This window comes from Miniopterus schreibersii (assembly GCF_964146895.1).
Source record: "Miniopterus schreibersii genome assembly, chromosome: 9".
Classification (NCBI taxonomy): domain Eukaryota; kingdom Metazoa; phylum Chordata; class Mammalia; order Chiroptera; family Miniopteridae; genus Miniopterus; species Miniopterus schreibersii.
This window is the reverse complement of record NC_138118.1, coordinates 42815490-42836867: the sequence shown is the minus strand read 5'-3', so window position 1 is coordinate 42836867 and position 21378 is coordinate 42815490. Positions and strand designations below refer to the sequence as shown.

The 21378-nt window shown below is 42.0% G+C and overlaps 1 pseudogene across 1 annotated transcript; it reads right to left on the bottom strand.

The window, feature by feature from the left end:
* Positions 1-9776: 9776 nt before the first annotated feature.
* Positions 9777-12370, bottom strand: LOC308561599 (uncharacterized protein C15orf39 pseudogene; annotated as a pseudogene). The gene is made up of 2 exons: positions 12256-12370; positions 9777-11710 (listed from the first exon to the last, which is right to left on the bottom strand). The product of its transcript is annotated as an uncharacterized protein C15orf39 pseudogene (transcript).
* Positions 12371-21378: the final 9008 nt, after the last annotated feature.

Here is a 21378-nt window from a genome sequence, read left to right as displayed (position 1 = left end):
GCAATTGATAACAGAAATATTGGTGTTATAGTTGCATGCTAACCAGAAACTTTACTAGCCTGAAATGCTTTATACTAAAGAGGAAATATGCATGCTTGCAAGGATCATTTACAAAAGCAACTTAACCTAGGTGCTGAGTTAATATCTACCAAAATGGCAGAATCAATTGTGTCACTATTAAGACCTATGGTAATAAGTGTTGGTTAGTTAGAATTAGGTTCAGCTGTGACAGAAAGCCCCAATGACTATAGTTTAAACAAGGATTGCAGTTTATTTATCTTAAGTAAACATCCAGGATAGAAGATTAGGATTTGATGCTTCAAGGTGCCAGGGGCCCAGGCTTCGTTTAATCTGGTTGCACTGCCATGGGAAGCCTTGACTCCATGAATCAACATGGCAGCATGTGCATTCTAAGCAGCAAGATGAAGGGAAGGGCCCCATAATTAAGCATACACATACAATCAAGGGACAGTAATGTCAGCATATTAGCCACCAGACACACCTAGCTGCAAGAAATGCTCAGAAGGGGACTCTTTACTTTGAGAGGCCATATACTTAATTAAAATTTGATTACTATGGACTTGGAAGTCAATTAATAGTCTCTGTCACAGAATACTTAACATTGTAATATTATAAACTCCTACTATGTGTCACTAAGGGCTCTCAGATGACTTGGGTTCCCAATTATGTTTATACATCAGTTGTTTGTAAACTGAAAAGCAATTCCTCACAGAAAGAATGTTATTTCTGATTATTATGTTCCCTGACCAATAAAACAACCCTTTTCTTAGCCTACAATGTCTTAAAAATATGTTTTTCATCTATACTCAATAACCCTTTATTCTATCATTTCAAGGGGAAAAATACATTTCTGACGACCACAGATTGTCTATCTAAAAAACAAGAAGAGACTTCTTGAAACAGCAAAAGCTCAAGGGAAAGGGGACCTCTTGGATCAGGAGGGTCCTACATTTCCATCAGAGAACATAAATTTTCCTGTCTAGGGCATTAGTCATACACCAAGGTTCTGATGTGGAACACAGGGACCAGTGGGGAATAACTACTTTTGTCTCATTTTAACCTATTCATCTTTTATTTTGGAGAAGGTGTGTTCTTGGAGTCCACATGGCCCTAGACATGCTTACAAAATACATGAAGATGGGTACAGTGTTGAGCTATCCCAGAGACCAAGGCAGTCCTTTGCCTTCACTCTGTTCCAGTTCCAGGCTTCATCAAATGCAACTGCAAGGTCATTCAGTTTCCCATGAAGTCCAGTCTTTTACCAAGTCCACAACTGGCCTCATCTGAAAAATCCCTCACTGTGTGTATGTGATAAACCCATTCACACTTACAGAAACAGAGACCAAAAAGCAGAGAACAGGGCAAGAGAAAGAGACAGTGATAGAGTAAAAATTTGAAAATTCACAGCAGTTGAATTCTGACATATTATAGATAATCTAAATTGTGGAGGACACAGACCATGACAACACATAGATCTCCAGAATGATTAAATTTGTCAGTTTATGTTGTTTTCTGCTCCCATCAAGCTGTTCACCATTGCTGACAGCTGTCTTTGCTGATTATCACTGGGAGCCTTGCTACTTTGAAAGCTATTGATTAATGCTTACATCTTCCCAGCCTTAGAAACCTTTTCACTCAGCTCCTTGGGAGACTTGATTAGCAAGCCTTCATATTTTCAAGCCCTCTGAAAATCCTTTTTAGGCCCTATCGACCATATAGGGAAGAGAAATAAAGGTTTTCAGGGACTAGTTTTAAATGGACTTAACTTCTTTTTAGTCAACTGTTCAGAAATTTGCTTTGCCAACTGGCCAAAGGACATGCTTAATGATAACATAGCCTCCTTTTAACTCACTTTCCAATAGGCAAGGACTGGGTAGCCTTTTAATATATGGGTTTAGGGTCTTAGGAGAACACGTTACATAGGATAGCCTTGGTTAATTCATTTAGTCTATTAGGTTGTAGCATATGACATTGTCATTTTTATAAGTCAAAAATAATAAAATCAGCAACTTCATATAGTTTAACTTACTATAAATCAAAATCTGCCCTGTGAAATGTAGCTATTAGTCTCTACCTGCCAAGTCTGCTGTGAGGTGGGTTAGCATTGAGGTTAAACCTTGTGTGACAAATTCAGAACTGGGTTAGAGTTCTGAATACAAGCTGTGCATGACCTTGGATAAGTTATTTCACCATTTTGGGTCTCAGTTTCCTCAAATGTAAAATTGGGGATAATAGCAATGCCTTGTTCATCGAAAAGTGAGAATTTTGAATAAGGGGCTAAGTTCACAGTAAACTCTCTAAATGGCCGTTATTGTGGGCAAATACAGTGATATATATGGCTCACTGTAAAATGCTCTCATTTCAATTGTTCTGTGTATAGCTTAACAATACAACCAATCTGTGATCTGATTGCTGTGTTGATGATTACTATCTTTAGAGCCTAAACACCTTCCTCATCATCTTTTAAAAGTCTCCACTTCCATTTATATTGATCAGGATCCTTGGTGGGTGTGTCTACGTTTCCTTTTCTTTTTCCTTCCTGTCTGTATAATCCATGCGCCACCATTAAGACCTCAAAAGGTTGGAAAAGAATTACTGGGCAGGCCACCCCCTTTCTCAGGCTCCCATTAACTTCTGAAAAAGACAGAAAAGTCATCAAGTGCTTGGACAAAAGTCAGCAGTGCTTGGACAGGCATAAGAAGAGGCTACTTTAGCAGCAAGACATCAGTGAAACCATCCCTGGTTGCAAGATGTGAGTTGTAAAATGAGCATGGCCTTTGTGTTTATAGGGTCACATGGAGCCCCAAGCCTGAGTCTGCTAACTGCCTCATCTACTGGCTCTGCTCAGTACTCCACAGAAAAAGGTATCAACTCCACAAAGAAAGATACCACGGAGCAATCTAGCCTGCTCAGGCCAGGTCCAGCATCTTAAGGCCCACTCATTTTTATGCACATTTTACAGGCATATCTTAGAGATATTGTAGTTCAGTTCCAGATCACCACACTAAGCAAGTATCACAATAAGGTGAGTTGTGACTCTTCTGCTGGTGGAGGGTCTTGCCTTCAATTTGTAAAAAAATGCAACATCTGCCCAGCTGGCGTGGCTCAGGGGTTGAGCATGGACCTAGGATCCAGGAGATCCCAGTTTGATTCTTTGTCAGGGCACATGCTCAGGCTGGGGGCTCCATCCTTAGCAAGGGGGCATGCAGGAGGCAGCCAGTCGGTGACTCTCTCATCACTGATGTTTCTACCTCTCTCCCTCTCCCTTCCTCTCTCTGAAATCAATAAAGATATATTAAAAAAAAAAAAAAAAAGCAACATCTGTGAAGTGCTTTAAAACAAAGCATAATAAAAGGAAGCACAATAAAACAAGGTACTATTTTTTTTCTGTTCCCCCTTTGCTGGCCCTTTAGTAAATGCCCACGGGATTTGGAACATGTGGCTGTCTCCTCTTACCTACTTCAGAAATAGTGTACAATGCCAGCTACACTGAACTTGCCCTCCCCTCCAGAGTTTCCTCTGACTCTGGTTTAGAATAAGTGCTCAAGGGGGAAGGAACCAAAGCTTTTGCACCCTTGTTTAACTGGGGCCTCAGCCACAGAGATCTGGGAATGGCCTGCCAGTCCCCAGTTCTGCACCCCTCCTTCTTGGCTATCACTGCTCCCCACTATGGGACAATTCTGTACCTAGGAAGGTAAACCCAAGGAGCCTGCATGCCACAGCTAGAGTAACCAGCTTCCTCATTCTTGCTGCTCTATCCTGGTTTGGGCCCTCATTCTGATAACTCTTTCATATAAGGTGAACAGTCCCACTAGCACTCTCTTGACCTGACACTTCATTTCTAGAGGTGAGGGCCTGCCTACCTTCCAGCCCTTCTGAGAACAGTGGCCTCCATCTTAAAATCTAACCAGTGTGGGGAGTGGCTGGTGCTCACTGCTGGTGGCAGGGGAAAGAATGGTCACAGAGAAGGGACAATAGAAGAGAGAAAAGATACAAAAGAGGAAAAAAAGAGTGAAAAAGAACATCTGCGAGGGGGGGGGGAAGAGGGGAGAGAAGGCAAGGAAACAAATGGCAAAGCTGTTGGGAATCTAGTACTTAACTTTTCTGCTCAAATAGTTTTGAGGGACTGAATATAACTTAATTTTACCCACCTGATTAATCAGGGGAACACTGTCGTCCCCCGCCCCCCCCCTCCGCCAGGCCTCTGAGAGCAACCTCAGTAGGAAACAAATAGAAAGCTATACTTAAGCATTCCTTCTCAGCTATTAATTTATTTTTAACACAGGGTGTGCACCTGTGAGACAGCAAGGACACTCCTAATTACTACCTTAAAAAGTGTCTAGCTGGTTGATACATTCTTTCTTCTTTTTTCATTTTGCCAAAATGCAAACCTTGGAGGAGTGTATCTTCAGTCTGGTCACAGTCACTGTGACATCTTGGTCCACTAATGGTGCCCCTAGACTTGTGCCCACTGAGTCCTAACAGCTGCATATAGTACCCCTGAATTTGATTCCAGGATTTCTCCCTCTGTTCAGGGATTTCCTCTTGATGGAATCAGTTTTCTGCGTCTATTCAGAAAGCAAACAATATACAGTACATCTTCAGTCATTATCACAACCTTGTTAAAGTTAGAATTTGCCATTATCTCTCATCTCTCTATCTATGATTTCTGGCAGGATTTCCTTCCTATAGCACTCCATTTCTCACCTCTGCCACTCTTGGATCTAGATATGCTAACAATAATAACAGCAAATATTTACAAAGAACTTATCTAGAAGGCACTGAGCTAAAGACTTTATAGGTATTCTCATTTTATTCTCACAATCTGTAGTTTGTTATCTTTAGACTTATATTTCTAGTGATATGACAGAATAGATATTTTGAAAAGCCACTTACTGAAAAACACCTATAAATGATTCATAAAATATAACAAGCAGACTTGTAAATGCAAATCTGAGCTGGTGAGAAAGAGAAGGAATTCCCTAGGAGTGAAAAAAAAAATGAAGAAGAGCCAAAGGCTAGGGTGGTCAGCAAGCCTTAATGGCCTTGACTGTCCTAGGGTGTTGGTTGACCTTCCCAAACAAGGAATTTGGATTTTAATAGCCACTTGTGAACGAACAGAAGACTAAACCTTGAGCTCACTTCAGGTAGAAAGTTGGAAATTAAATGCCTGTATTAGGTAAAAGCAAGGTTAAAAATCAATTATGTAAACATACATGTTGAAAACTAGGTAAAAAACTACAAATAAAATCCAATGAAAGTAGTAATAAAGAGCAGAATGAACACAAAACAAAACACATGCATGCCCCCTAAAGCCAGAGGCCCTGAAGATACAACTTCAGTGGAAAGAGGGGGCTAGAAAAAGTTCTGTCCACTGCAAAGAAACGCTCATGCTAATCTGGTTCTGGATTGAAACCAAAAAGCTCTTAGAATTTATAAACATGTGCCTCTGCTGGCTAAGGTTGAAGTAGGCAAACAACAAGTGAATAAATAAGCACAAAAGGAGTCCCTGGTTGGCAAGGCCCCTGAAACAGAACATAACTTCCACACAGGCTGCATCTACTCATCATCAGAAGAGACGCCCAAAAGTCTGCTGAGTCCAGTCATTCCTCCAGTCTTCAGGGTGTGAGGCTACACATCCTTTAAAAAAAATGTGGTGCTGGAACTAATTGCATTAGCATCACCTGGACCTTGCTAGAAGTGCAAATCATTGGGCCCAGCTCAGGCTGGCTGATTCAGGGCCTCTTAGAGGCCAGCACTCTGTTTATCAAGCCTCCAGATGTGTGTGTTTTTTTTTTTTAATTGGGGAGCTTGTTTATTTTATCTTTAATTTTTATTTTATTTTATTGTTGACGTATTACATGTGTCCCTCAATTCTCCTCCCCCTTTACCTCACTCCTTCCAGCCCCTGCCCCACCCCAGGCCTTCACCACACTATTGTCTGTGTCCATTGGTTATGCATTGATGTATAAAAGTTCTTTGGTTAATCTCTTCCTGTCTCTCCCTCCACCCCCGAGATATGTCAGTTTGTTCCATGCCTCTGTACCTCTGGGCATATTTTGTTCGTCAGTTTATTACGTTCACTGGATTCTACATATAAGCGAGTTCATGTGATATTTGTCTCTCTCTGACTGGCTTATTTAACTCAGAATAATATTCTCCAGGTCCATCCATGATGTTGTAAGGTTAAGAAATCTCTTTTTGCAGCTGCTTAGTATTTCATTGTGTAAATGTATCAGAGCTTTATTATCCAGTTATCTACTGATGGGCACTTCGGCTATTTCTAGATCTTAGCTATTGTAAATAATGCTGTTATGAACATAGGGGTGCATATATTCTTCCTGTTTGGTGCTTCTGGCTTCCTAGGATAAATTCCTAGAAGTGGGACTGCTGGGTCAAACAGTAGCTCCATTTTTAATTGTTTGAGTAAATTCCATACTGTTTTTCATAGTGGCTGCACCAGTCTGCATTCCCACCGGCAGTGTACTAGATGGGCAATTTGGCTCCTGGGCCTTGTCCATCACCTCTTTGGTGTCACGGTGCGCTAGTTTTAAAAAATGACATCGGTAGTTTACATTCTTTTGATACTTTTTCTAAAAATCAATTTTGGTCATTTATATTTTTTCCCAAGTCATTTATTTTCTGTTTTATTGGCATAGGTACCTAGAATTTTTTAACAATAAAAAGCTCTATACTGTTACTGCCTTTTACTTTTTAAATTTTGTCTGCTTGAATTTTCTGGGTTTTTGTTGTTGTTGTTTTGTTTGTTTGTTTTTTAAACTAGTTTTGATTTTAATGATTATGTTTTGGTAATTTTTTTCAGGAAGCCAGTCCTTGTTATTTATCTCTTTATGCTACTAATTTTCTGCTTTATAAAAAATTAACTTATGATTTTTTATGTCTGTCTCTTGAATAAAAGGCATCATTTATCTAGTTTTAATTCAATCACTTAAAAAGTCATAAATTTGCCTGTGTACAGCTTTGATTATATCCAAGTATTTGTGTGTGTGCATGTGTGCTATTTCAAATTAACCTGCTTTGAGTGTTACTTTAATCACTTTGCTCACAGTCAGCTCTTTTCTCAATCATATTTACCTTCCCTCCATTTGCTTTCTCAGGCTACTCTCTTCTAGCACCTCTCTTCTAAAATAGGTATTCTCTTCACTCAGTTTATCTTTTTCCCTACAAATGGTGATTTTACATAATTGCATAAGGGAATATTAGAAGATTATCATTCATTTTTATGATACAGTTACATGATTCAGGCTCACAAAGGTTCAATTGACAGTTTTGTGATAAAAACAAGAAGTAATTAGAAAATATCATAAAAGAATTGGTGCCATTTATCAAAATGGAAGAAAGAGAAGGAGGAGGAAGGGGGAAGGAAGGGAGAAGGGAAGGAGGAAAATAGAAATAAACTTAAGAAATATGCAGGAACTATATGAGGAAGACTTTCAGAAAACTTTAGAACACTTCTGAGAGACATTTATAAAGAAAAACAGCTTAAATATAAATGGAGATCTATTTCTTATATTGGAATAGGGAAAGCTAATATTGTAAAAATGTCTATTCTCTCTAAATTAATGTGTAAATTTATTGCAACCCCAATAGAATAACAACTGATTTTTTAAAATGAGAACAGCTGGTCTAAGGTTTTTGTATAAATATCAAAGTTCAAACAGCCAGGAAAAAAATTCTGAAAAGGAAGCATATGAAATAAGCAAGTCCTGCCATAAAATAAAGTACAGTATATTATAAAACAAATGTGATTAACTGGTGAGTAAATCCTGATAAAAAATCCAGAGGTAGACTCAAAAGTATATGCAAATTTAGTATATGACAAAGGTGACATTTCCAAGTAAATGCATAGTTCAAATAATAGTAATAATGATACTATTTAAGAAGTTATAATATTTTATTCTTATAAATGTTTTAATTATGATGTTATACACTTTTTACATGTTGTAACATCTGTTATGAATATTATACATTTTTTTATATAAATGAATTTTTAAAGTCCTAGGAGAAACAAGGGAGTTATATTTATATTTTGGATCAGGAAGGGCCTTTTTAAAATTTACTTAGCATTTGTTGCCAAGAATTTTGTAAGCACTTTTTTTACACATTTTTAAAATTTAATCCTCATACTATGTTATAATCCTCATTTGAAAAAGGAGAAATAAAAACACAAAAGATTAGGTAAATTTGGCCTTTGACCCATAGCTCGAGTAGCAGAGTAGAAGTACACAGTCAAATAGTTTTAATCTAGAGCTTGTGTTCTCAACAATTATGATAATAACTGACAAACCACTTGGTAAAAAACAAAGATGGGGGGGAAAGTAATATGTTCAGGTCCAGCTTGCTAGGCTCAATCCCTCCTTGGTCTTGAAACATGGGTGGTAACTTACTGCATATGTCCACAGATGGATCATCATTAGCAGATGTATAAAAATGTCTTGGCATTGTTATCTAACCTGTGAACAGATAGCAGGATGGCACTGGTGGCAGGGAAAGAGACTGTGCCCACAATCAGGAACTGAAAGTGTTGTATCCAACCTTCAGGAGACTAATTCACACAGAGACCAAATTGACCATTTGGAGATTTTATTAGCTGGCAACTGCGAGTGGGCTCCTGCCCAAAACAAAACAGGCAGCCCCAAACAGTCTTCTCAGGGAGAATATAAAGGCAAAAACCATATCCTGGTTGGGGAGGGGGAGCACGTGGGGGACTAGTGAAGTGATAGACAGAAGCTAAGATAAGCGTTAATTAACCTTCTTCCGTTAGCTATACCCTGGAATTTTGTGGGCAGAAATCTTTTACAAAGAGCCAGGGGAGGGGGGAAGAGGTCATTGTTTTCTACCAAATTTTGTTGCTCTTGCTTATCTTCAAAGTAGCAGTTGTAAAGGTAGAAAATAGGAGTGCTAAGATGGGAGTGCTATACATCAGTCCCCACTCCTGTTTGTAAAATGTGATGAGAATTAAATCCTTGATTCTCCTTCAAAGAGTAGAGAATTATATTCAGTTCTGAGGATCATTAGTTTTACAGAGTTAATTCTGTCTCTAATGAAGGAGGTTAGGCAGTTAAGGAGACAGGGGCCTATAATAAGGGCGCGTATAAGGAGAACTAGGGGGAGTGCAGGCTCCCTCAGGGCTGAGGTTTAGGGCCCAACCCCAAACACTGGGGCTGTAGCCACAGGCGCTCCTGGGGGATGAATCTAAAAAGTATGGGAGTCATATACACTCTACACTGTATCAAACCAAGATAACCAAGTCCAATGACACATTAAGACTTTCTGGAGCTTCTGTTTGCCTCAGCCTCAAACTCCAGGCACTGGCTGGGATCTGGGCCCCTGTCCTGTGAAGGGAGCAGAGAGCAAACTATAACTGGTGTGTGTCAGGCATCACCCCCACAACAACCCTGTGAGGTAGGCTGTGTTGTCCTTTTTTACAAATGGGTAAATAAGGGCTGTCCAATTACACAGCAAGAAACATAGGAGCCAGGGTCTGACCCCAAGTCAGTGGGGCTCCAAAGTCCACACGTCTTCTCTCAGGATGAAACAGAAATCAGTCTTTTCTAATAAGGGACCTCAAGTTACAAGCTCAGGGACTCTCAGCATAGCTGGGGGTGGAGGGCAGGATAAGGACCAAACTCCAAGGGCATGTCTCCTGGCCTGGATAGCTGGGCTGGCAGAATGGAGGGGTAGAGAGAATGATTACCAGACAGTAGTTATCCATACAGCACCAGCCACCAATGCTACAGGAGATGGCTCTGGCCACCTAGCAGCTGTGGGTACAGTGAGGGCTGGGCTGCTCCTGAGGCCTTGTGGTCCTAAGTGGGCAGTTCCAGGCCACTAAGCCAGGTGGTTTCCAGCAGGCTTTGGCAGTGGGCCCTCAGTGTGTGGCTGGGTGGGCTGGCACTGGCATTGGGGGCAGGTGAGGCACAGCAGGACCCTCCGCCAGCAGTTGTCTCTGCTTTCTCTGGGCCAGGAGTTTGTAGCTTCCTCCCTGGCTTCTTGGCCTTGGAGATGGGAGACTTCTGAGCCAGAGATAGGCTCTCTGGCTCATCTCTGGCCATTATGGGTTTCAGCTGGTGGCATACACAGTCACGTCACTGCAGGCCCAGCAGGTCAGGGTATATGTCAGGCATCTGGCGCAGTGCCAGCAACTTCAGCATGCATGAGGTGCAGCTACGCAGGGCTCGCTCCCGCAGTGCCTTCTCCTCTGACAATGTGGTGGGCCGGAGCACCACGAGGTGCTCCTGCAGCGTGTGGTACACAGAAGCAGGCGGCAGCCTCAGGAAGATCTGTTCCTTCACCAGGGGGATGAGCATGAAGATGGAGCCAGCCCTCACCACATGGGGGAAGGGGCACTGCTGCATGCACACAAAGCATTGCAATTGGGACAGCAGCTTGCCCAATAGCCCCTGCACTGCCTGGCCATTGTGCCATGCTGCCCAGCCCCAAGGCCCAGCCATCTCAAGCCATTCACGCAGCTTCTCAGGTGGGGAGTGGGCCACTGAGCCCAAGATGGCATTACACAGGGATTCATGCAGTCCTGCAAAGTGTTGCTCTGGGGAATCCACTGTGACAGGGGTAGAAGCTGGAGTAGGAGCCTGGGCTGGAGCAGGTGATGGAGCCAGAGTAGGTGCTGGGGTGGCCACAAGTACACGTGGAGAACGGGGCAGTGCCAGATCAAAGCAGGCTATGGGCAAGGGATGTTTGAGAATCTGTAGTCCAGTGGGCAAAGATGTAGTGGTGGGTGCAGGCTGGTCAGAGGAAGGGACTGAGGTGGGCACAGATGGGACCATAGCTGCAGACAAGAGTGCCGGCCAGAGGATCTTGAATTTTTGGATCATGAAGGCCACAGAGCTGTGGAAGTTGGTCTTTGGGGTGGTCTCTGTGGTCACTGGCACCCCAGGCAGCTGTGAGACTGCTCTCCCTGCATCTGGCACACCCACAGCTACAGGGAGCTTGGAGTCCACTGCAGGACTAGAGACCTTGATAGGAGGAGCTTCTGCCATGAGTTTCTTTACACTCAAGTCCAGTGCCACTTTCTCCCTAAGTGAGCAATGCACCATCAAAAGGGTCTCCTGGGTAGACAGGGTACCCCTGGAGTCTTTGTCATAGCTATCCTTGGGGACTGGGGCTGAATCAGGCTCAGATGTGACCTTGGGCATCTGCACATCCAGATAGTTAAGGCAGGAGGCCAGACTGAAAACATTGTCAATAATGCGTATGGGTGGAGAACCAGGCGGCAGTGTGCCCTGGTTCTGTAGAAGAGACTGGTGCTCTTGGGCACAGGATGGAAGTGTTGGTGGGGTGCAGGGAACTGGACTATCTTCAATAACAATGGGTGCCTTGGGGTGTTCATTGAGCTGGGGCTGGAGCTGCTCTTTCCTGAGGCTGGGCAGCCATATAGTCTTCTCAGCATCCTGTACTGGCTTCTCTATAGGCCTTACAGGCTCTGTGCATGGCTGACTGGTAGGCGAAGGCTGGCATGCTCGCTGGAAGGCACTGGGCTGTGGTGCTGCCTGAACACTATTCTGGGAAGGCAGTGTCCCCCTGAGCCCCGGGGATGCTCCACAGAGAGAGAGATCATCCCGTGCACAAGGAAAGCCCAGCATCTGGGGGGTAAAGTCTAGTGGGCACTGTGGAGTGAGAGGTGGCTCGAAGCTTGTGGAGGAGGTCCCTTCCCAGGAAGGGATAGGACAGTCCAGGATTTACAAGAAAAGAATTAGTGACAGTATTTTTGCTTATGTCAATAGTCCATTGGGCTGGCCAAGGATATTGTGCAGAGTTCTCAGTGGCCCCTTGGACTGTTGTTCTCTTAGCAGAAAGGGGTCCTACTCCTGCCAATTTGTGGGGAAAAATTGTTCTATTCTATCTCTATTCTCTTCTAAGGGACCCCCCCTTGGGCCCAAGACTGCCTTGTGGGCTTCTTTTTAATTCTTTCACATTCCTCAGAAGTGAACAGGGTAACCATAAGTTGCTGACAATCGTCCCACTTGGGGCAATGAGTGTGAAACACAGACTCTAGTAGCCCAATAAGGGTTTTTCCGGAAAGGGGGATTCTGGGCTTTCCAGTTACATAGGTCTCTAGACGAGAAGGGAATGTAAACAAGAAAAGGGAATCTTCCCCTCGAGTCACCTTCAGCCAGAGTAGCCCAGCCCTGAGAAAGGGGCAGATGGCGAAGTGCAGCCACAGGCTGGGTCACCACCACGCAGGGCACCTACTCCAGGGGTGGGGCTCCCGCAGGGGGAGAACAGCACTAGTGGCCCTTAGGGTGGAACTGCAGGTCTGAGGAGGGGCTCTAGAGGAGGACAGTGCCTTTTGAGAGGGGCTCCCCATATCTCCCTGTGCCAAAACCAGCCTCTTCCCAATGGTCGAGCATACAATGGAGCGGAGTTCTGATTTTTGAACTACCCCCACCCACAGTGAAACTAATTAAAACAACTAGTGCGGCCAAGGGAAAAAGAATGAGAAAGATTCCCGATGTCTTCCAGATGGAGGCAAAGGCCGAGTCCCGTTGTCCTGAGAAGGGAAAACAGATTAGGAGACAGGCGGCGTGAGACAGAGGAGGAGAAGGAATGGAAAAAACTGGGCCTCGGGTGTAGAATATAGTCAGAGACTGCCTTGGAAGACTAGGTCCGTGATCTTTGGAGAGAGCAGATTTCAAAAGAGAACAGGATAGGACCAAATCAAGAAAGATCCTCTAAGATACCTGGGACAATAGAAACAAAATTGTAACACAGAGAACTAATATATGTAGACTAAGTGAAATAAGAGAAACTGAACAAATTGATAAATTCTACGTATTCCTTGAACCTGGATCTTTCTGTGCACAGTGTCGGAGACAGACAAAGGGAAGGCAAGTCCCTGAAGGGATCCTCTCAGGTGCCCATCCATCTGCTGCCTGGCGGGGACTTAGTTCGGCCTTGACTAAGGTGCACCTGTTTAAACCCCGGGCCTGGTCAGCCAAAGCTGAGTCACTGTTATGTCATTGTGGCCAACTACGGAAGCAGATTAAGACCCACTCAGATCCCATAGCGAAAGCAGTGGGACTACAGACACATTCACATGACACTCATTCAGAGGTTATGACATTCCCACCCGACAAAACCTGACTGGGACCTCTATAGATCCGGGGAGGTGATTAGTCTCCCCCTTGAACAGGTTTTCAGAACCAGGTAAATCCCTCCATCGGCATCCCGACTCAAGGAGGGATCCCACACGATTAGAACAGCCATGTCTGGCCCTAAATGGTGAGAATCCAGAGAATAGTCTAACCAGGAAATAATTCAAAATTATTTCTTACCTCCAGATGCGTCCTGAGGGACTCCAAATGGATAGATGGCTATAGGGCGTCAGCTTCCAACCGGCAGGGGAGAAGTTCTCATTGAAGGGCCCTGGAACTTCTTCAGGGGGTACCCCCCCATGACAGGAAGTTCCCAGCGGGCCAGTCACTGAGGCCTGGCAGCCTGGAGAAATTTTAGAATTAGATCTTGCTGGGGCCTCCAAATGTTGTACCGGACCTTCGTGAGACTAATTCATACAGAGACCAAATTGACCATTTGGAGATTTTAGCTGGAGAATGCAAGGGGGTTCCTGCCCAAAATAAAACACTCAGCCCCAAACAGTCTTTGCAGGGAGAATATAAAGGCAAAAACCATATCCTGGTTGGGGAGGGGGAACAGGTGGGGGACTAGTAAAGCTAAAATAAGCATTAATTAACCTTCTTCGGTCAGCTATTCCCTGGAATTTTGTGGGTGGAAATTTTTTACAAAGAGCCAGGGGAGGGGAAGGAGTCATTGTTTTCTACCAAATTTTGTTGCTCTTGCTTATCTTCAAAGTAGCCATTGTAAGGTAGAAAAGGGGAGTGTTAAGATGGGAGTGCTATACTTCAAAAGTCATGTGATTTGATATGTGAAACGCAGTTTTGCAACCTGGTAAAGTAAGTATGTTGGACCTGGCAAGACCTTAACCTGAAATACAAAATGCCATTGTAAACAACCTGTATGCTTCTCACAGCAAAAAGAAGAGAAGCTGAGGAGGCAAGCTCATCCAACATCTGCATGCCATAGCTCCTGGCAGGCTTTGTTTAAAATGCATGTATTGTGCGTATCATAGTAAAGTACAACTTCTATAGGATTTATCTGTTAGAGGGCTCATTTTTGTCAACCTTCAACCCAGAATTCCTTTAATTATTTCACTATCTACCCCAAATTTAATTTCAGATGGAGAAAGTATTTTTGATATGAATCTATCTATAAAGCCCTGGGAGGAAACTAGGAAAAATTATTTTTATAATCCTCAGTGAGAAAGAGCTTTCTAACGTGTAAACATTTAAGCTCAGATGTTATGATGGAAAAGAAGGATCATTTTTATGATATCAAAATTTAAGATTTTTATGTAGAAAAAATAAAGTCAAAAGACATAAAAATTAAGAAAATAATTTGCACCACTCATAGCAGACAAAGGCTAATTTCCATAATACTTTAATTGCTTTAAAAAAACAAAGTACAATATAAAACAAAACAAAAACCAATAGAATAAACAGATGATACAAAAAGAAAGCTCAGCAGAAAAATAAATATAACTGCTTTAAAAAAATACAAAAAGATCCACAACCTCATAATTTTAGAAAGCATTTAAAATAAAAACAAAACATTATTTATCTATTGGACAAAAATCTTTGCTAATGCACAGTATTGATAAGGGAAGTAGAAAGAGACACTTTCCAACACTGAATAGACTAATTGGTACTTTTTTTTTTTTAAGGGGGCCAGAAAGAGAGGTAGAAACATCAATCTTAAGAGTCATTGATCAGCTGCCTCCTACATGCCCTCTACTGAGGACCGAGCCTGAAACCCAGGCATGTGTCCTGGGAATCGAACCATGATCTCCTGGTTCATAGGTTGATGCTCAACCACTAATCCACACCAGCCAGGCAGTACATATTCTTTGAAGGACAATTAAACATGATAATAATAATACTAATAGTAATAGCTATGTTTGAGTGTTTGCTGTGTTGGACAGACATTGGGCTACATGTTTCAGATATTTTAATTCATTTACTCATTATTATTCTTATAAGAAAACTAAGTCACAAGAAGATTAAGAAACGTGTTCAAGATCACATGTGTCATCAGTGGAGTAGCTGATTCAAACTCAGTCAGTCTGAAAATTTCAGTTAAAATGCCAAGCTTGCCCTACCAGGGTGACTCAGTTAGGTGGAATGTCATCCCACATACCACAGGGTTTTGAGTTTGATTCCTTCCCGGTCAGAGCACATACCTACTTTAACCCCTGGTAGGGGCAGGTACAGGAGGCAACTGATCAATACTTCTCTTTCTCTCTCTCCCGCTTCCTCTCTCTCTAAAAATAAATAAAAACATATGCTTGGGTGAGGACTTTTAAAAAAGAAGCCAAGCTTGACAATATCCATAAAAGGCACACATAAGCTGTCTCTCAGAAAAGTTTCTCAGAAGCTGTATGTGACAATTGCTCTTTAAGAGGCAGGGAAATGTCACCTTAATTCTGAGCAGCCACAAGCACAGCTGAGCATTGGTAATAACCATATAAGAGGAGGAGAAAGGATGTTGAGGGGACTCTTTCCTTTCTACTGACACCACAATTCCAGCCCTAGGAAATTTTCCAACAGATGAATGGCACATTTGTATCAAAATGTATTATACTGGTTATTCTTTATTTATCCCTTCCAGATAGATTTTTGATCCTACCCTACCTACCTGAACCCTGGGCCCTAACCTCCATGGACTGCATCAGTTGGCCTCCTTTGTCTTCTGGCTTCTACTTGTATTCAGTGGATGTATCAGAAGGAAAGCAAAACCCAAGAGGACAGAGAAGTCAGGTTGTTTACTCTGATGGCTTTAGTGTTGGCAGTGGCTGCATTTCTCAATCAATGGCCACATCTCCTCTTGAGTGCCCTCTCTCACTGCTATGGGCTTATTGGCTTGTACTAACATTGATCCCTCCCTTTGTCCCTTTGTGCCTATGGGAGGTGAAGTCTTCTCACTCTTGCTAGTTTCTGAGTACTTAACCATTTATTGTTGGGTCCATTAATCTGCCAGGCCCTGTGTCCCTCCATTAAACTCTTTTCAGTTAAGCTTTGGATATACCATCTGATTCCTGCTGGATCCTGGCTGATGCAAATATGTATAAGGATTTTCATTGAAGCATTGCTTAAAATAGCAATAGCGTAAAAACATATTACCTATTCATCAAAAGTGGACTAATTAAACACATATAGTGCAGTCAGAGTAGGATTATTATGTAGCAGTTTAAAAATAAATTCTCACTGTACTATACATTTAAATTTTCAATAGGGCAGATCTTACGTTATGTATTATTACCACAATATTTAAAAGCCTCTATAAGCTAAGCTGGAGAGCTCCTGATGATAAGATGCTACTGACTATGTTTAAAATACAGATATAAATATATATTTAGTTTGGATTTATATAGTTCTGCATATGTGATTATATATAATATAGTTAATATGTTATTTTGGTTACCTCTGGAGAAGAATAATGGAGGCCTTGGGTAGGACAAAGATTTATTTTCCTTGAATACCATTTTATATTATATGAATTTTTACCAGTTATATATTATCTTTCAAAAAAAACTAGTTAGTGAAAAAATATTATTTTCCTCTGGACACATATAGAGAAGCATATAAACAAAACCATAGCATTCCTTTGATATTCCATAACTGTAATTGGATTCCAACTTCCTCTCCTCCCCACTCTGTCCTCCCTTCCTCCCCTTCCCCCATACAGTGCCACACAGGAATCTCTTTTCTAAGAAAGGGCAGCACCTAATTCCCCTGGGGCTACTGTGGTCCTTACTTTGGCTCTCCCCAAGTGACTACTGCTCTCACTGCACTTGAAATTCACCATGATCCGGAACATTTTTACCTTTTAAGGTCTAGCTCTAGGAAATTAGACTACCTTTCAGATTTCTTCAGCAGATCTTACTCTCTTGAAATATGATGAATTTTCCTAGGATTGGCTAAAAGGACCCCTTAAATTCAAAACTTCTGGTTTTACTTTGGGTTGACTTCAAATGCACCAGTGTCCTAAGTGAGACTTTTGTCTTTGGATCCCATTCCTTCCTTCATTTATTGTTTAACATCAATTTATTGAGCACCTGCTCTGTTCTAAAACTGTAGGAGGTGCTAGAAATGAAAATGAATGAACCCTTTTCTCAGAGAGATTGTCTTATGAAGGGAACACAAAATTGATAGAGTGGCTGTAAAGATTAGAGTCAGGTCACAGAGAGAGAGTAGTTGATTGTAATTGGGGACTAGGATGGGTGACTGGAAGGACTTCCTAAAAGTATGTGAGAAGGTGGTAATAAAAGGTGAGTAGGGGTGCTCTAGGAAGACAAGGGAAAGGGAAGGGCATTTAAAGCAGCAGAAGAAATGTAACTTGAAGCAGAACATTTAAGGTAACTTAAGACTGTTGATGGAAAATTAAAATGGGAAATCAATCTGTTGAAGTTCATTGTGTCATTATCATCCTGGAGAGAATTAAGAGGGAAAGGTGGAGAGATGGATTAAGAGTATCTATTACAGTCATTATTCAGGAAAGAAAAAAAAAAAGAATAGCTAAATGTTTTATTATTGTTTTAGACTGCATTAAAATGTGTTCATATTAAAATGCTGTATCAGAATGCTCTCAAACCTGTGCAGGGGGCAGAGGACATCTAGACATGAAATAGCAGGGCATATTAAAGAGAATGCTGATAGTTGATTTTTGGGAAAAATTTGTTGACTCTGAGGTTATTTTGGGGATGGCCACATAATGAGTTCTAGGACATAATCAAGAATAAGAACAGCTCAATTTCATGTTTTAACTTATACCATCTTTCTACACTCAAATTTTGCTTTTCCTGCCCTCTAATCTTTCACCTTCCTATCTCCTTCCTAATTCAGCTTTTCCTAGTTAACATCTCATTTTTTAAGGATTACCTCAAGCAACACCCCATCCAAAAAGCCCTTCATGGTACTTCATCTCCTTCCCATGAAGGCTGAGTTAGGTGGTTTTTCCCTTCATGCTCTTGTAATAATCCATGCATATTTCTATCATTATACCATACTGTACATTGAATTATAATTCCTTTCTAGGTTTGTCTCTCCTACATGATTTTAAGATCCTGTGTAGGGTCTACATCTTCTTTATCTGTAGTATCCTGAGCACAGCGGATGTAATAGGCTCTCAGTGATTGTTGAATGAATAAATAAGTCATAAGTGGAAGAAGGAACATTCTGTCTCAGACTGGGGTGGAGGTATAGGAAGATATTGAAAGTTGTGGCTGTAGAAGACTGGGCAAGTGTTCCAAGGTGTCTATAATATAAATTCCACCTATGAAGTAAGAGTCATTTCCCAAGAGAAAGATGAGAAGGCTAGATTGAGGAAAATGATGAAGGTTTGGAATAGATGCTGTGGGGAGTGGAAATGGTGAGGTGTCCAAGCCTATTTAAGATTATCAGGGAGCTCTAAGGGTCCTGCTGCTATTGGCAACAATAAAGTGTCAACCAATGGTTGCTGGCAAAAATCAACACGAGCAGGAATCCTCAATTTGGGATATGGTGAAGAAAAACACTTTATTCAATGAGGAACAACTCAACTGTGATATAGCATGGCTATGAAGACAGCACAGCTGTGATGCAGCCCTGGGGCCAGGGGACCTGGGGCCAAGGTCCCTCTCTGGCTAGACTGATACTTCTCTGGCTAGCTCTGATGCTTCTCACAGTTCTGCTCTGCTCTGGTGTGATGACTTCAGTGTTTCAGCTCAGCAAGGGAAACAGTCCTCTGCCATAGGTGGAAAAGGAAAGTACACTCTCTGGGCCAAAGGGGAGCTGGCTTATTTAGACATAAGTTGCTGCCCCTTGTCCCTGATTGGTCTGTCCTCATGCAAATAAGGACTCCAAGTCCTCGCAGTTTGATTGGTCCAAAAGGCACCCTCTTGAATAGTCAGAATGGAGCAGCTCTGATTGGTAGGTGAAGATGTTGATAAGGATATAGCTTCACAGCTCTGATTGGATGGGGAAAGCCTCCATCTTATTGGTTGAAATAGAATTCCAGGAACTCCTTTATAAGGGCTGGCTCAGATGGCAGAAACACAGTTCAAGCAGGCAGTTTAGTGCAGGCTGCTCCCTGAAGTGCAGTTTGCAAGAGAGGCACCTGTGTAGAAATGACTGCTAGGCTCTCTTTAAAAAAAAAAATAATAATGAGCCAGTTAGCCACCAGGAGTTCTTCTTAATAGGTATCTTCTTTCTCATGGTTCACAAAAGCTATAGTGCCAGTGACTCCAATTGATATCAAAGTGGGGGGTCCTCTTCCCCACTGGGTGCTGCTGGGGGTGGACTTCTTACAATATCCCATGAGGCCCTGCCAGGCATGGCTCAGCAGTTGAGCGTCGACCTAGGATCCAGGCGATCTGTGTTTGATTCCTGGTCAGGGCACATGCCCGGGCTGTGGGCTCAATCAGCAACTCTCTCATCATTGATGTTTCTATCTCTCTCTCTCCCTCTCCTTTCCTCTCTCTTAAGTCAATAAAGATATATTTTAAAAACTAAAAAACAAAACAATACCCCTTGAAAAAAATTTTCTGAAACTCATACCGGAGAATGAGCAATTTTTATTTGCATGGAATTAAATCCCTGGGCTTCCAAAGTCCCATTTCCCTTAGGCCAGTCATAGAAGAAGTATAATGGGTTTCAGTAAAGCTAGAAGCAAAGCCAGTGTCCAGAGTTTCGTTTCCATGTTGTAGGCCAGTCCAGTACAACATTAGGCTAGTTGCAGTTCATTAGTACATTGTGTGTGGGGTCCACATGGCTGTGGGTCGTGTGGGCAAATTCCTGGAAGCCAAGCATGAGTCATGGGCCAAAGGCGCCAAGAGAAATAAGAGTGAACTTCTTTTTTCAGGGGATTACATATCCCAAATCTTCACATGCTTGCAGTGGCCATACCCATTCTGGTCAATGACCTTTTTTCCTGTGTGTGACTGACAGACAAGTACCTTCTCCATGTCATCCTAACTTTACTGGGCATACATCTATCTTCCCTTTGTCCAGTCCCCATCCCCCAATGTTTTTCAGAGAACATGCCTATAATGTCCTGCCTTCCTTTTGCTCCTTTCCTATTATTAACTAGTCATTTACAACAGTATCACAATAACTGTGTGATTCTCTCTAGCAACTCAGTAGGTTGAATATGAGAGAGGAGGATGCTAATATTAGGATTCATCCAAGATTCAAATCCAGCAAGACAAATTCAGCAGAAGACAAAGAAGCTCTGACACAAAGTGACACAGTTTGGCATGTAGAAGATATTTGAAAAGGAAGTGGAGCCATAAGGAACAACACATGGAGAAATGAGAGTAAGCAAGTAAGGAACTGCAAGTCTCAGTGTGAAGAGAAGTAAGGTAATGGGATACCTTGTCAGTGTTCGCTCTTTTGAGATATCAGGACATAGTTTGAGATTCTGGAGTCGGATATCCATGTGATGACAGGGCCCAGAGTGCAGCCATGGGTGTCAGTTGCCTACAGTTAATGTTTGGAAACCAGAAAGTTAGAGAACATTGAAGCTACTACTGGGAGGCAGAAATGTGCCACCCCAAAGTGTGTCTCTTTGGCATAAGGACTATATTAGGTTGATTATTTCTAAGATACAAAAGACTCAGGAAAATCTTTTGATCTTCCCTTTAACTGTCTAAAAAAATCTTAAAGGGTCTGTTCCCAGAATAGAGCTATCACCAGAGATAACTACAAAGAATATGGGCTAGATGTAGTGGGGAAGACTCAGCAGGGCCTAGAGATCAATTTTCTCTGTGTCCTCTTGTCTCTAAATGGCCAAGCAAACATTTGTTTACCAAATATTTGCTTTTCCACCTCCATGTGAATTGTTTTACTCCCATTTCAAGTCCCAAACCACTACCCCTTCCCCTTAGCACAAGATGGCATATAAGCTTCACCTACCTAATTTGTTCTTGGGCCCCCCATATTCTTGTGAAATGTCCATTTGTATTAAATTGGATTTTTTCCTGTTCATCTGTGATATGCCAATTTAAATCTTAGACCAGCCAGAAGAAACTAGAAGAGCAGAGGAAAATTTCTTTCTTCCTAACACTATGCTGTTGGACCAATTGTACCAAGACTCTGAAATTGCCCTTAATAGAGGCAGGAGCAAGATGAGAAGAAGAGTAGGAATAAGGTTCCAGAGACTTCAATGAAAAATAGGTGGTGCTCAGGAATTGACTAGATGGAATGAAGAGGATGGAAGCAGAAATTTTAAGGGGGGAAGAAGAGGATTTCCACATGAGAGATGAAT